The sequence below is a fragment of the Ovis aries genome, chromosome 3, assembly GCF_016772045.2.
Source record: "Ovis aries strain OAR_USU_Benz2616 breed Rambouillet chromosome 3, ARS-UI_Ramb_v3.0, whole genome shotgun sequence".
Classification (NCBI taxonomy): Eukaryota; Metazoa; Chordata; class Mammalia; order Artiodactyla; family Bovidae; genus Ovis; species Ovis aries.
The window spans coordinates 181,712,699-181,725,473 of NC_056056.1; positions in this window are offsets into that span (position 1 = coordinate 181,712,699).

The window sequence follows — 12,775 nt, forward strand, 5'->3', positions numbered from 1 at the left end:
CTGGGCATACACACTGAGGAAACCAGAACTGAAAGAGACACATGTACCCCAATGTTCATCGCAGCACTGTTTATAATAGCCAGGACATGGAAACAACCTAGATGTCCATCAGCAGATGAATGGATAAGAAAGCTGTGGTACATATACACAATGGAGTATTACTCAGCCGTTAAAAAGAATTCCTTTGAATCAGTTCTGATGAGATGGATGAAACTGGAGCCGATTATACAGAGTGAAGTAAGCCAGAAAGAAAAACACCAATACAGTATCCTAACACATATATATGGAATTTAGAAAGATGGCAATGATGACCCTGTATGCAAGACAGGAAAAAAGACACAGATGTGTATAACGGACTTTTTGGACTCAGAGGGAGAGGGAGAGGGTGGGATGATTTGGGAGAATGGCATTCCAACATGTATACTATCATGTAAGAATTGAATCGCCAGTCTATGTCTGACGCAGGATACAGCGTGCTTGGGGCTGGTGCATGGGGATGACCCACAGAGGTGTTATGGGGAGGGAGGTGGGAGGGGGGTTCATGTTTGGGAACGCATGTAAGAATTAAAGATTGTAAAATTAAAAAAATAAAAACTAAAAATGCATTGTAAAAAAAAAAAAAGGCGAGAGTTCCAGGAAAAAAAAAAAAAAACACAAAAACTCCTAAGTCTTCTATTCTTAAAGTTTTCATCATATCCAGACCTAGTCTTCCTAGAGAGCCTTGGTTGCCTTATTCAGAACTAACAACTATAGAAAAATTAGGGAAAAAATATTTTTTCTCCCAATACAAGGGGTCTGGGTTCAATCCCTGGTCAGGGAACTAGATCCCACATGTCACAAACAAGACCAGGTGCAGAAAAATAAATAAATATCTAAAAAATAAAAAAAAGTTTCTATTTCTTATGAGATTGTTTCAGAAACATTTCAGACCCATGATACTGTATTTTCATATGTATGCACAACAGGTTTTACAATAATCAATGCTATAGTATCATAGAGCATGACATTGAGAATAATCTTCACCAAAGACCAGATAGGTCTTAAATGATATGACATTGCTTAATTTACTGCAGTCCAATACTGGTCTTCCATTTCATCTGTATTACAGTAGTAAAATGTACAAATAAAAGCATAAATATACCACAGTAAAAGTAAAATAAATAAGTACTGTGGTCAAGAAACCGTGGTCAAAGGCCCTCCATAGTTTCTCGACCTAGAGCTCCTCCCGGAGAAGGTGATGGCACCCCACTCCAGTACTCTTGCCTGGAAAATCCCATGGATGGAGGAGCCTGGTGGGCTGCAGTCCATGAGGTCGCGAAGAGTCGAACACGACTTAGCGACTTCACTTTTACTTTCCACTTTTATGCATTGGAGAAGGAAATGGCTGCCCACTCCAGTGTTCTTGCCTGGAGAATCCCAGGGATGGCGGAGCCTGGTGGGCTGCCGTCTATGGGGTCACACAGAGTCGGACACGACTGAAGCGACTTGGCAGCAGCAGCAGCAGCAGCAGCAGCAGCAGCAGCAGCAGCAGCAGCAGCAGAGCTCCTCCAGGCTCCACCTGTGCCCCATTCCCACTCTACCTCCTCAGGACACCTGTCCTTCCTCACCGCCCTGCCAGCTTTTCAGATGAATTCAGGAACCCTCCTGCAGCCCCTCATATCAGTCGTGAGCAACAGTGCAAGTAAGGTGAGTGTGTGATGTGTTTACATTTTTAAAGATTAAATTATAAATGCCAATAAACTAACAATATGTGAATCTTCAAGACAAGACTTTAAAATGTGTGAAATTATGAGTGCTATGCGACTGAAATTTGACAAAATATCCAAGACTGCTGACTCTCATTGCACAGCTTTCATGTTCTGTTGACGGGAAGGGATATTTATACAAATAATTGAAAACAGTGATTTTGCTGAAATGAAGGTAATAAAAGTTTACAAAATATAACTCATTTTTCCCCCATGTAAATACCACTTTCCCTTCAATAGATCACCTTGATTTGTTCAATCAAAATTATATTACTTCAACATTATCTTTAAAATGAAAAGATACATTAGAATGAGAAAAATAAAGAAATCAGAATGACTTGAATTAAGCTGAATTTAAATGCTTTTGAAGATGTAATTAAATAATTTATTTTTATAAAGATAAGACTAATGCTTATCTAGTTTAATATCATTTACCTGCCAAAATAAATTACGGATGTAACATTACACTCATGTTTCATCTAAAGCTACCAATTTGAGAATGGTGTTGTTTAACATGGTAAAAGTTTTGTAAAGTATTGTGGTCCTTTAAGACTATATGAATTCTATGATAATTTGGGAGAAATTGATACTTTTATTTTTCTCTCTTTTCCATTTTGTTGACATTTTCCATTACTTCTTTCAGAATGACTCGATTGCTTTATTTATATAGATCCTGTGGCTTTCTTGTGGACATTGTTTATAAGCATTTTATTATTGCTCTATCATGGAAAGATTGTTTCCAATTCTATTTCTAGGAAAGCCTTGCTATCCTACAGATAAACTATTGATTTTCGTATTTATATCTTTTGTCAACTTTAGGCTTTAGCAAAACACTGTCAAAAAACCCCACTGAGCAGACAAAGCTTACTTTGCTGGGTTTGCTGAAATAAGAAAGGAAAACACCCTTGCAGAATCTTAACCGCCCAGACAGGAAGAGTGGAGTGAGGGGTTTGAGGGTCTGACTGGGTGACAAGATTCTCAGACAAGTCTTGTGAGATTGGGAACTCCTTGGGAACTGGCAGAGACACAATTGGGAACTGTGAGACACAATAGCTTTATACTCATGTGCATACAAGACCAAGTTCTGAGCCAAGTCTGCTCGACAGTCTTGATAGTTCAGGTGTTTTTGCTAATTTATAGCTAATATTCAGGGCTAAGTATTTCCCAGAGCCAGACTTACCCTTTCATTTTTCTCAACCTTCACACAGTGACAATAATGTATCTTGGGGATGTATAGTTTCTAATCACGGGGAAAACCAAAACCGTGTGGGTTTAAGCTCTCAGCCCCTCCTTCGTGACATCCATGTCACCCCAGGATGGAGATCACAACACCACTGTCTGCAAACAGAAGCGATTTCCATCTTCACTGCTTTTTGGTGAGCTGCGGATATATGCGAAGACTCTGCTGGCAGTTTTCCAGAATCTATTACTGTCAGATTTGCTACTTCTCTTTGCTCAAAGATCACTTGTTGGATCACTTGAAGGGACAAAGTCCATTTCTCAGTATTTCTGTTTTGGTGATGACATATATCTTAGCAAAGTGACATGGAATAATACTAAGAAAGACATGTCTCAGGGTTTGGAGTCCTGTATTCAGCAGGAGCTCATTGGAAAAGACCCTGATGCTGGGAGGGATCGGGGGCAGGAGGAGAAGGGGACGACAGAGGATGAGATGGCTGGATGGCATCACCGACTCGATGCACATGAGTTTGAGTGAACTCTGGGAGTTGGTGATGGACAGGGAGGCCTGGTGTGCTGTGATTCATAGGGTCACAAAGAGTCAGACACAAACTGAGCGACTGAACTGAACTGAATTGAAGGGTGCCCAAGCTCTATTTCTGTGAAACATGGGCTACAAAGTTGCCAAGGGTTGTTATTGTTCAGGCAGACATCTTCACGTCTAGGTCTTGATGGGAGTTTTATTTTTCTGGCCACTTGACCCATTGTTCTGTCATTTACAAAGTACTTATTGCTTGATTCCAGTTACACAGAAAATCACCTTTCTTATTGCAATGAACTAGCATCAGAGGAAGCTGGTTGTCATTCAAACGAACACAGGCAAAAACAATAATTACATTGAACGTGCACCTTAATCAAAAGACACACAAAGGAGTGACTCAAAGTATTGAAAGAAAAAATAAAGATGGGAAACATATACACATTGTAGATAAGAGGCTTGAGTATCTGTTAATAATCTAGATTCTTAAGTAAGTGAAGAAGAAAGTGAGAACGCAAGGAGAGAACACAGGAGAGCAGGTTGAAAGAGGACCACCTGTCTCTGCTATTGGGAGCTACCTTCTTGGGTCTTCTGGAGAAGTAGTCTCCTGGATGAGTCGTCATCTTCGTTGGTGTTCTGGGATTAGGTTTATGGCCCCTGAAAAAGTCACTATAAACTTCTTGAGGAGCCTGGCTTGAGATCTCTGGACCCTTTAACTTAAAGATGTATGCTCACTCCCGCTAAAAGTTGCGGGGGAGCAAATTTTGAGTAGAGACCAGGAGTAGCTCTGGAGATAGCTGGAGGCATTTGAGAAGCTGCAGAAATTCAGACCATGAAAACCAAGGTACAGTCCCAACAGATCTTAACAAGACAGTCAATTTATGAGAGTATGAACAAAAGATACCTAGATTTTTTTTGCTTGAGAAAAGTTGAAAATGTTAGTCACTCAGTTGTGTTTGACTCTTTGCAACTCCACGGACTGTAGCCTGCCAGGCTCATCTGTTCATGGGATTCTCCAGGAAAGAACAGTGGTGTGGGTTGCCATTTTTAAAAATTTAATGAGCTATAATTAATAATTTATGCACATTTCCACAATGTAAGCATGTTATGATTAAACATGAACTTAAGTGTGATTGACCCTTACTGTCATATATTTCAAAGTCCTGCCTACCTCCTTGGATACATGAATGTGAAATTTAAAACATAACTTTAGAAAGTATTTGAAGCAGTATTAACTTCCCCCATTCAAAGAAAAAGAAACTCAAATTTCTTTAAAAAGTGTATAAAAAAAAAAAGTGTATCAATCTGATTGCCAGAGTGTGTTAATGGCCGGGAGAAGAGTATTCTAAAAAGATTCTGGGGGTTTCTCTGGTGACTCAGTGGTAAAGAATCCACCTGGCAGTGCAGGAGGCATGAGTTCCAACCTTGATCTGGGAAGATCCCACATGCTGCAGAGCAACTCAGCCTGTGCCACAACTACTGTGCCTGTGCTCTAGAGCCTGGGAGCCACGACAAGAGAAGCCACCCTGCACCACAGCTAGAAAAAAGCCCACACGGCAATGGAGACCCAGCACAGCCATAAACGAATAAATAAAGAAAAATTTTTAAAAGATTCTGTGCTGTGCAGTAGGTTCTCGTTAACTATCTATTTTATTCATAATATCAATAGTGTATATATGACAATCCCAATCTCCCAAATCATTCCACCCTCTGTCCCCCTTGGTGACCAAAATGAGAAGGAAATCCAAAAAAAGAGAGGATAGATACATACAGCTGATTCACTTTGTTATACAGTAGAAATGAACAGAACACTGTAAGGCAATTAAAATAATTAGGCAATTAATTAATAATTTTAAAAAAAAATGAGAAAAGAGATTCTGATCTCATGCCCCATTTAAACCCTACCTTAAAGACAGACCTCTCTCTCTAAAAAGAATGAGTCAGGTGAAAGCAGCAGTGGCCTTGAACCTGCTAAAATATTTTAGGTGGCTTGTACAGTCATGTAAGATAACACTTGTGAGTTTCTATATTGCACAAAAACAGCATGTCAAGGATTCAGGGTGGTCCAGTATCTCAGGCAATGATTTATTATGTAAACAAACATCTGATGGGGAGACCTTGGTGTGGTTCCCAGGAACAGACTACTTAATCTTCCGAGTCTGTCATTTAGGAATTGCACTGTTGGGAAGGCCTCTGAGGCCTTAACTGAGGCCTCAAGACTAATGTCTTAACTGTCTTCCTATGTGGCCTTGAATATCTCATCTCCAAGACAACCAGTCATTCATACACACTTGTCTGCCATGGAGTTCATCACATCCTGCCGACACAGCCACATTATCAAGCTCTGCTGAATTACTTGCACAAATGTCCTCCCAGCTTGTACTTATAATGTGTGGTTTCTGAGTATAGAGAGGATGAAGTTGGACTAACAAAACTGCATTTTCAAAGCTTTAAAAGTTATTATCATATAAATGTCATTGAAAACAAACTAGAGAGAAGCAACCCCATTATTAGTGAGGAACCCCTAGCACCAAAAGTAGAGAGACCTCCCTCACAGAGCCATCCACACCCCAAGCTGAGAGGAGGCATCCCCACAACTTAAGAGGTGCCCCGAGTCCCCTGCCACAACTCGAGAGGAGCCCTCCACCACAACTCGAGAGGAGCCCTCCACCACAACTCGAGAGAAGCCACTGGCCACAATGAGAGAGTAGCTGCCGGACTTCGAACCTAGAAAGGAGCCTCTCTGAAGCACATAAAGACGAGCCTCCCACCACAACCAGAGAGGAGACAGCACACGGTAACTAGAGAGAATCCAACTCACCACAACTACAGAGGTGACCCCTGCTGAAACTAGAGAAGAGCCCCATACCGCAACTATGTGCCACCGGCACATTGCAACTAGACAGGAACCACCCTGCACGTCGCTGCTAGAGAGGAGTCGCCCCAACACAACTTGAGAGGAGGGCCCACCGCAACTCGAGAGAAGCCCTATGCCGCAACACGAGAGGATCCCTCAGCCACAAAGACAGAGGAACTTCCCTGCCAGAGCTGGAGAGGATACCCCTGCCACAGCTAGAGAGGAGCCTGTAGGACATTGCGCCTAGAAAGGAGTCACTCTGCCACAAATAGAGATGAGCCCACTGAAGTAACTCAAGAGGAGCCCCTGAAAACTAGAGAGGACCAACCCTGTGAAAACTAGTGAGGAGCCCCCAGCACCAACAGTAGAGAGGACTGTCCACCCTGCGGACCTACCCCCACCACAACCTGAGAAGAGGCACCACTGCAACTCGAGAGCAGCCCTGAGTCACCTGCCACAACTCAAGAGGAGCTCTCCACCACAACTAGAGAGGGTCACTATGCCACCACAAGAGAGGAGCACCCAGACCACAATTAGAGAAGTGCAGCCTGCCACAACTAGAGAGGAACCCACACACGACGTCTGGAGAAGAGCCCCATCACACATTGCAATTATTGAGGACTATCCCTGCCCAATGCAACTAGAGAGGAGCCCCCTACCACAACTAGAGTGTTGACCACCCACCACAACTAGAGAGTTGAACCCCACCACAACTAGAGAGTAGCCCCTTGCCCATTGCAACTAGAGAGTAACCACTGCAACAACTCGAAGGAGGACCCCCCCCCCCAATTAGAGAGGAACCTCTAGTACAATGCAACTAGAGTGGAGCCCCCAGCCACAACTACAGTGTTGACCAACTGCCACAACTAGAGCGTTGACCCCGGCACAACTAGAGAGGAGCCTACACACCACATCTGTAGAAGAGCCCCCGCCAGCCCCCACCGCAACGACTGAGAAACACCACTGCCCAATGCAACTAGAGAGGAACAGCCGAATCTTCTGCTGCAACATGAGAGGAGCCCGTGGACACAATGACAGAGGAGCCCCCCTGCCAAAACTGGAGAGGATCCCCCTGCCACAAGTAGAGTGGAATTCCCCTGGACATCACACCTAGAGATGAGCCCCTCTGCCACAAATAGAGATAAGCCCTCTGAAGTAACTTGAGAGGAGGCCTTCACAACTAGAGAGGAGCAACCTCACTAAAATTAGTGAGGAACCCCTAGCGACAAAGAGGACATCCCTGCAGAGGCCTCCCATCACAACCCGAGAGGAGGCACCACTGCAACTCCAGAGGAGCCCTAAGTCCTCTGCCACAATTCGAGAAGAGGACTCTGCTGCTACTCGAGAGAAGCCACTGGCCACAATGAGAGAAGATGCCTCTGGACATTGCACTGAGAGAGGCGCCACTCTGTGGCAAATACAGATGAGCCCTACCACAACAAGAGAGGAGCTCCCTGCACACTGCAATGAGATAGGACTCCCCTCAGATATCACAAATAAAAAACCTCCCACCATAACAAGAGAGGAGCCTCAGAGTTGAGGCTAGAGAGGAGCACCGCAAGTAGAGAGGAGCTCACCGGTATACCCCAACTAGAGAGGAGCTCACCAGTATACCGCACCTAGAGAGCAGCCCCCATACCACAGTGACAGAGGAACCCCCCATCACAACTAGAGAGGAGCCCCCATGCCACAGCTAAAGAAGAGACCCTCTGCCACAACTAGAGAGTAGCCTCCAGCACATCACAACTATTAAGGAGCACATCATTACCAGAGAGGAGGCCCCCCACCACAACTCAAGAGGAGCACTCCACTGCAACTCGAGAGGTGCCCCCACACACCAGAACTAGAGTGGAGCCCCTCTACCACAACTACAGAGGAGTCACCACTGCCACAATGAGAGAGGAGCCTGCAAACCATAGCTAGACAGAAGCCCACCCATCACAACTACAGAGTTGATCCCCACTGCAGCCGTAACTAGCGAGTAACCACCTGTACACTGCAACTAGATAGGAGCCACCCTGCTCATCACTCCTAGAGAGGAGTCCCCCCAGCACAACTCGAGAGGAGGCACCACCACAACTCAATAGGAATCCTAAGTCCCCTGCCGCAACTCAAAGAGGAACCCCTAGTCCCGCGCCACAGCTTGAGAGGAGCCCTAGGCCACAAAAGTGGATGAGCTCCTGGCCACATCAACAGAGGAGCACCACCGCCAAAACCGGAGAGGATCCCCCTGCCACAACTGGAGTGGAGTACCCCTGGACATCACATGCAGAAATGAGCCCCTCTGTCACAAATAGAGATGAGCCCCCTGAGGTAACTCAAGAGGAGCACCGCACAGCTAGAGAGGAGAAACCACACTAATATTAGTGAGGAACACCTAGCACCGAAAGTAGAGAAGACCCCACCCCACGGAGCCCCCACCACAACCCAAGAGGAGGCACCACCGCAACTCGACAGCAGCCCCAAGTTCCCTGCCATAACTTGAGAGGAGCTCTCCACTGCAACTCGAGAGAAGCCACTGGCTACAATGACAGAGGCTGCCCCCCACCTGCCCACCACCCAGACAGTGCACCTAGAGATAAGACCCTCTACTGCAAATAGAGATGAGGCCCCACTACAACTAGTCAGGAGACCCCCTGCACATCTCAGTGAGAGAGGAGTCCCCTCAGACATCACAGCTGGAGAAGAGAACCCCACCACAACTAGAGAGGAGCCCACTAGCACGCCACAACTGGAAAGAAGCCCCCACAATACAGCTAGCGAGGAATCCTCCTCCACAACTCAAGAGGAGCCCCTAGAACATGAGAGGAGCCCACCTCCACAACTACAGAGTAGCCTCCCACCTCAACTTGAGAGAAGCCGTCGACCACTAGAGAGGAGCCCCCCACCACTAGACAGCAGATCCCCACCACAACTAGAGTAGCCCCTATGAACATGGCCACAAGAGAGGAGGACACCCACATACTGCAATTAGAGAGAGGCTCCCCGCTACCACTAGAGAGGAGCCCCTCATACTACAGATAAAGAGGAGGCCACCTGCCATGACTAGAGAGTAGCCCCCAGCTCATCACAACTATTAAGGAGCACCTCTGCACATCACTACCAGAAAGGAGGGCCCCCACCACATTCAAGAAGAGCACTCGTCCACAACTTGAGAGGTGCCCCCTACACACCACAACTAGGGTGAAGCCCCCCTACCACAACTACAGAGAAGCCCCCCAGCCACAACGAGAGAGGAGCCCGCCCAGCACAATTACAGAGTTGACCCCTGCTGCGGCTAGAGTGGAGCCCCATGCCACTAGAGAGTAGCCACACTCACGTTGCAACTAGACAGGAGTCACTATGTACCTCACTGCTAGAGAGGAGTCTTTCTACCACAACTCAAGGGAGGCTTGACTACAACTGAAGAGGAACAGTGAGTCCCATGCCTCAAATTGAAAGTTACACCAAATCCCCCACTGCAACTCGAGAGGAATCCATACACTGCTGCGTCCCCCGCTGCAACTTGAGGAGCACCCCCCCCCCCCGCCCCACTGCAACTGCAGAGGAGCCTGCACACCACATCTGGAGAAGATCCCCTCACCACACAGCAAATATTGAGGAACACCACTGTCAAATGCAACTAGAGAGGAACCACTGGTCCCCTGCTACAACTCTGGAGGAACCCCGAACCCCTTGTCACAACTCAAGAGGGACCCCGAGTCTCCTGCCACAACTCGAGAGGAGCCCTATGTCACAACACAAGAGGAGCCATCGGCAACAATGACAGAGGGGGCCTTGCAACAGAACTGGGGAGGAAATCCCTACCATAGCTAGAGAGGAGCCTCCAGGACATCGCACCTACAGAGGAGGCCCTCTGCCACAAATATAGACGAGCCCCCTGAAGTAACTCGAGAGGAGCCCGACACAGCTAGAGAGGATCAACCCTGCTAAAATTAATGAGGAACCCCTAGAGCCAAAACTAGAGAAGACCCCTCACTGAGGAGCCCCCCACCCCCAACAACCTCAGGAGGAGGCACAGCCGCCACTGAAGAGGAGGCCCTTGTTCCCTGCTGCAACACGAATGAAGCCCTCCCCTGCAATTCAAGAGAAGCCACCAGCCACAGTGAGAGAGGAGCTTCCCTTACATCACATCTAGAGAGGAGGCCCTCCACTGCAAACAGAGATGAGACCCCCTGCACATTGCAGTGAGAGAGGGGTCCCCCCGACACCACAACTAGAGAAGAGCACCCAACCACAACTAGAGAGGAGCCGACACACTGCAACTAGAGAGGAGCCCACTAGCACACCACAACTAGAAAGGACCCCCCACACCACAGCGAGAGAGGAGTCCCCCACAACACCTAGAGAGGAGTCCCATGCCACAACTAGTGAGTAGCCACCCGCACATCACTGCTAGAGAAGGGTCGGCCCAACACAACTCGAGAGGTGGCCCCACTGCAACCCCAGAGGAACCCCCTGTCCTGCAATGCAACTCAAGCAGAACCCCAAGTTCCCTGCTGCAATTCAAGAGGAACCCCAGTCTCCCGCCACAACTTGAGTGGAGCCCCATGCCGCAACACAAGAGAAGCCCCTGGCCACAATGACAGAGGAGTCCCCACGACAGAACTGGAGAGGATCCCCCTGACACAACTAGAGTGGATTCCCCTCCCCCCCCACCGACTCCAGGACACCACACCTACAGAGGAGCCCCTTTGCCAAAAAGAGACGAGCTCCCTGAAGTAACTCGAGAGAAGCCCCTCACAACTAGAGGGGAGCAACATAATAAAATTAGTAAGAAACCCATAGCACCAAAAGTAGAGAAGACCCCTCACAGCAGAGGCACCCTCACCACAAACCCAAGAGGAGGTACAATTGCCACTTGAGAGGTGGCCCGAGTCCCCTGCCATACTCGAGAGGAGCCCTCCGCCGCAAACAGAGACAAGACCCCAACACAACTAGAGAGGAACACCCATGCACATCACAATGAGAGAGGAGTCCCCTAAGACATCACAACTAGAGAAGAGCACCCCACCACAACTAGACAGGCACCCACACACTGCAACTAGATTGTAGCCCACCAGTGCACAGCAGCTAGAAAAAGCCCCCACACTGCAACTAGAGAGGAATCCCCCGCCACAACTAGAGAGGAGCCCCCTGGACATTGCAATGAGAGAGGAGTCCCTTCAGACATCACAACTAGAGAAGCGTCCCCCACCACAACTAGAGAGGAGCCCCCTGGACACTGTGCATAGAGAAGAGCCCCTGCACAGCAAATAAAGAGGAGTCCCCCACCACAACTAAAGAGGAGCCCCCCCCAATGGAATTTGAGAGGAACCCCCTGCTGTAACTTGAGAGGAGTCCCAAGCCAGCGCAGATATTGGAGAGGAGTCTCCCACCACAACTAGAGAGGAACCCACCTTCCAAACCTTGAGGGTGTCCCCCTGCCCCAATAAGAGAGGACCTCCCTCCCCAACATCGCACCTAGACAGGATCTCCTCCGATGTCAATAGGTATGAGCCACCTGCCGCAATTCAAGTGGAGCCCCCCACCACAACTAGAGAGTAGGCCCCAAGCTAAAACTAGAGAGTAGCCCCCCTGAACACTGTTACTAGAGAGGAGCACACCCACACATTGCAATTAGACAGAAGCCCCCTGCCACAACTAGAGAGGAACCCTGCATGCCACAACTAAAGAGGAGGCCCACTGCCACATCATGAGAGTAGCCTCTTGCTCATCACAACTGGAGAGGAGTACCCCAGCACATTGCTACCAGAGAGGATCCCCCTCACGACAATTTGAGAGGAGCACTCCACTGCAAATCCAGAGGTGCCCCCCACACACTGCAATTAGAGAAAAGCTCCCCTCCCCAACGAGAGGCCCACCCACCACAACTAAGAAATGACCCCCAGTGCAACTAGAGAGGAGCCTCATGCCACAGCTAGAGTAGCCACTTGTACATCACAACTAGACAGGAGCCACCATGGCCACAGTGACAGAGGAGCCCCTCGCCAAAACTGGAGAGGAACCCCCCCACCACAAGTAGAGAGGATCCCCCTGGGACATTTCACCCTGAGAGGAGCCCCTCTGCTGCAAATGCAGATGAGGTCACTGACATAACATGAGATGAGCCACCACACAACGAGAGAGGAGCAACCCCATGAAAACTAGTGAGGAGCCCCAGTGCCAAAAGTAGAGAGGATCCCCCACACTGAGACTCCCCCACGCTGCCTCACCTAGAGGAGGCACCACCGCAACTCAAGAGGAGCCCTGAGTCCTCTGCTGCAACTCGTGTGGAGCCCTCTACTGCAACTTGAGAGAAGCCCCATGCCAAACAAACGAGAGAGGAGTACAACTGTAGAACTGGACAGTGTCCCCCTGGCACAACTAGAGAGGAGCTGCCCAGACATCGGACCTAAGGAGGATCCCCTTCACTGCAAACAGAGACAAGCCCGCTGCTGCACCTAGAGTGGAGCC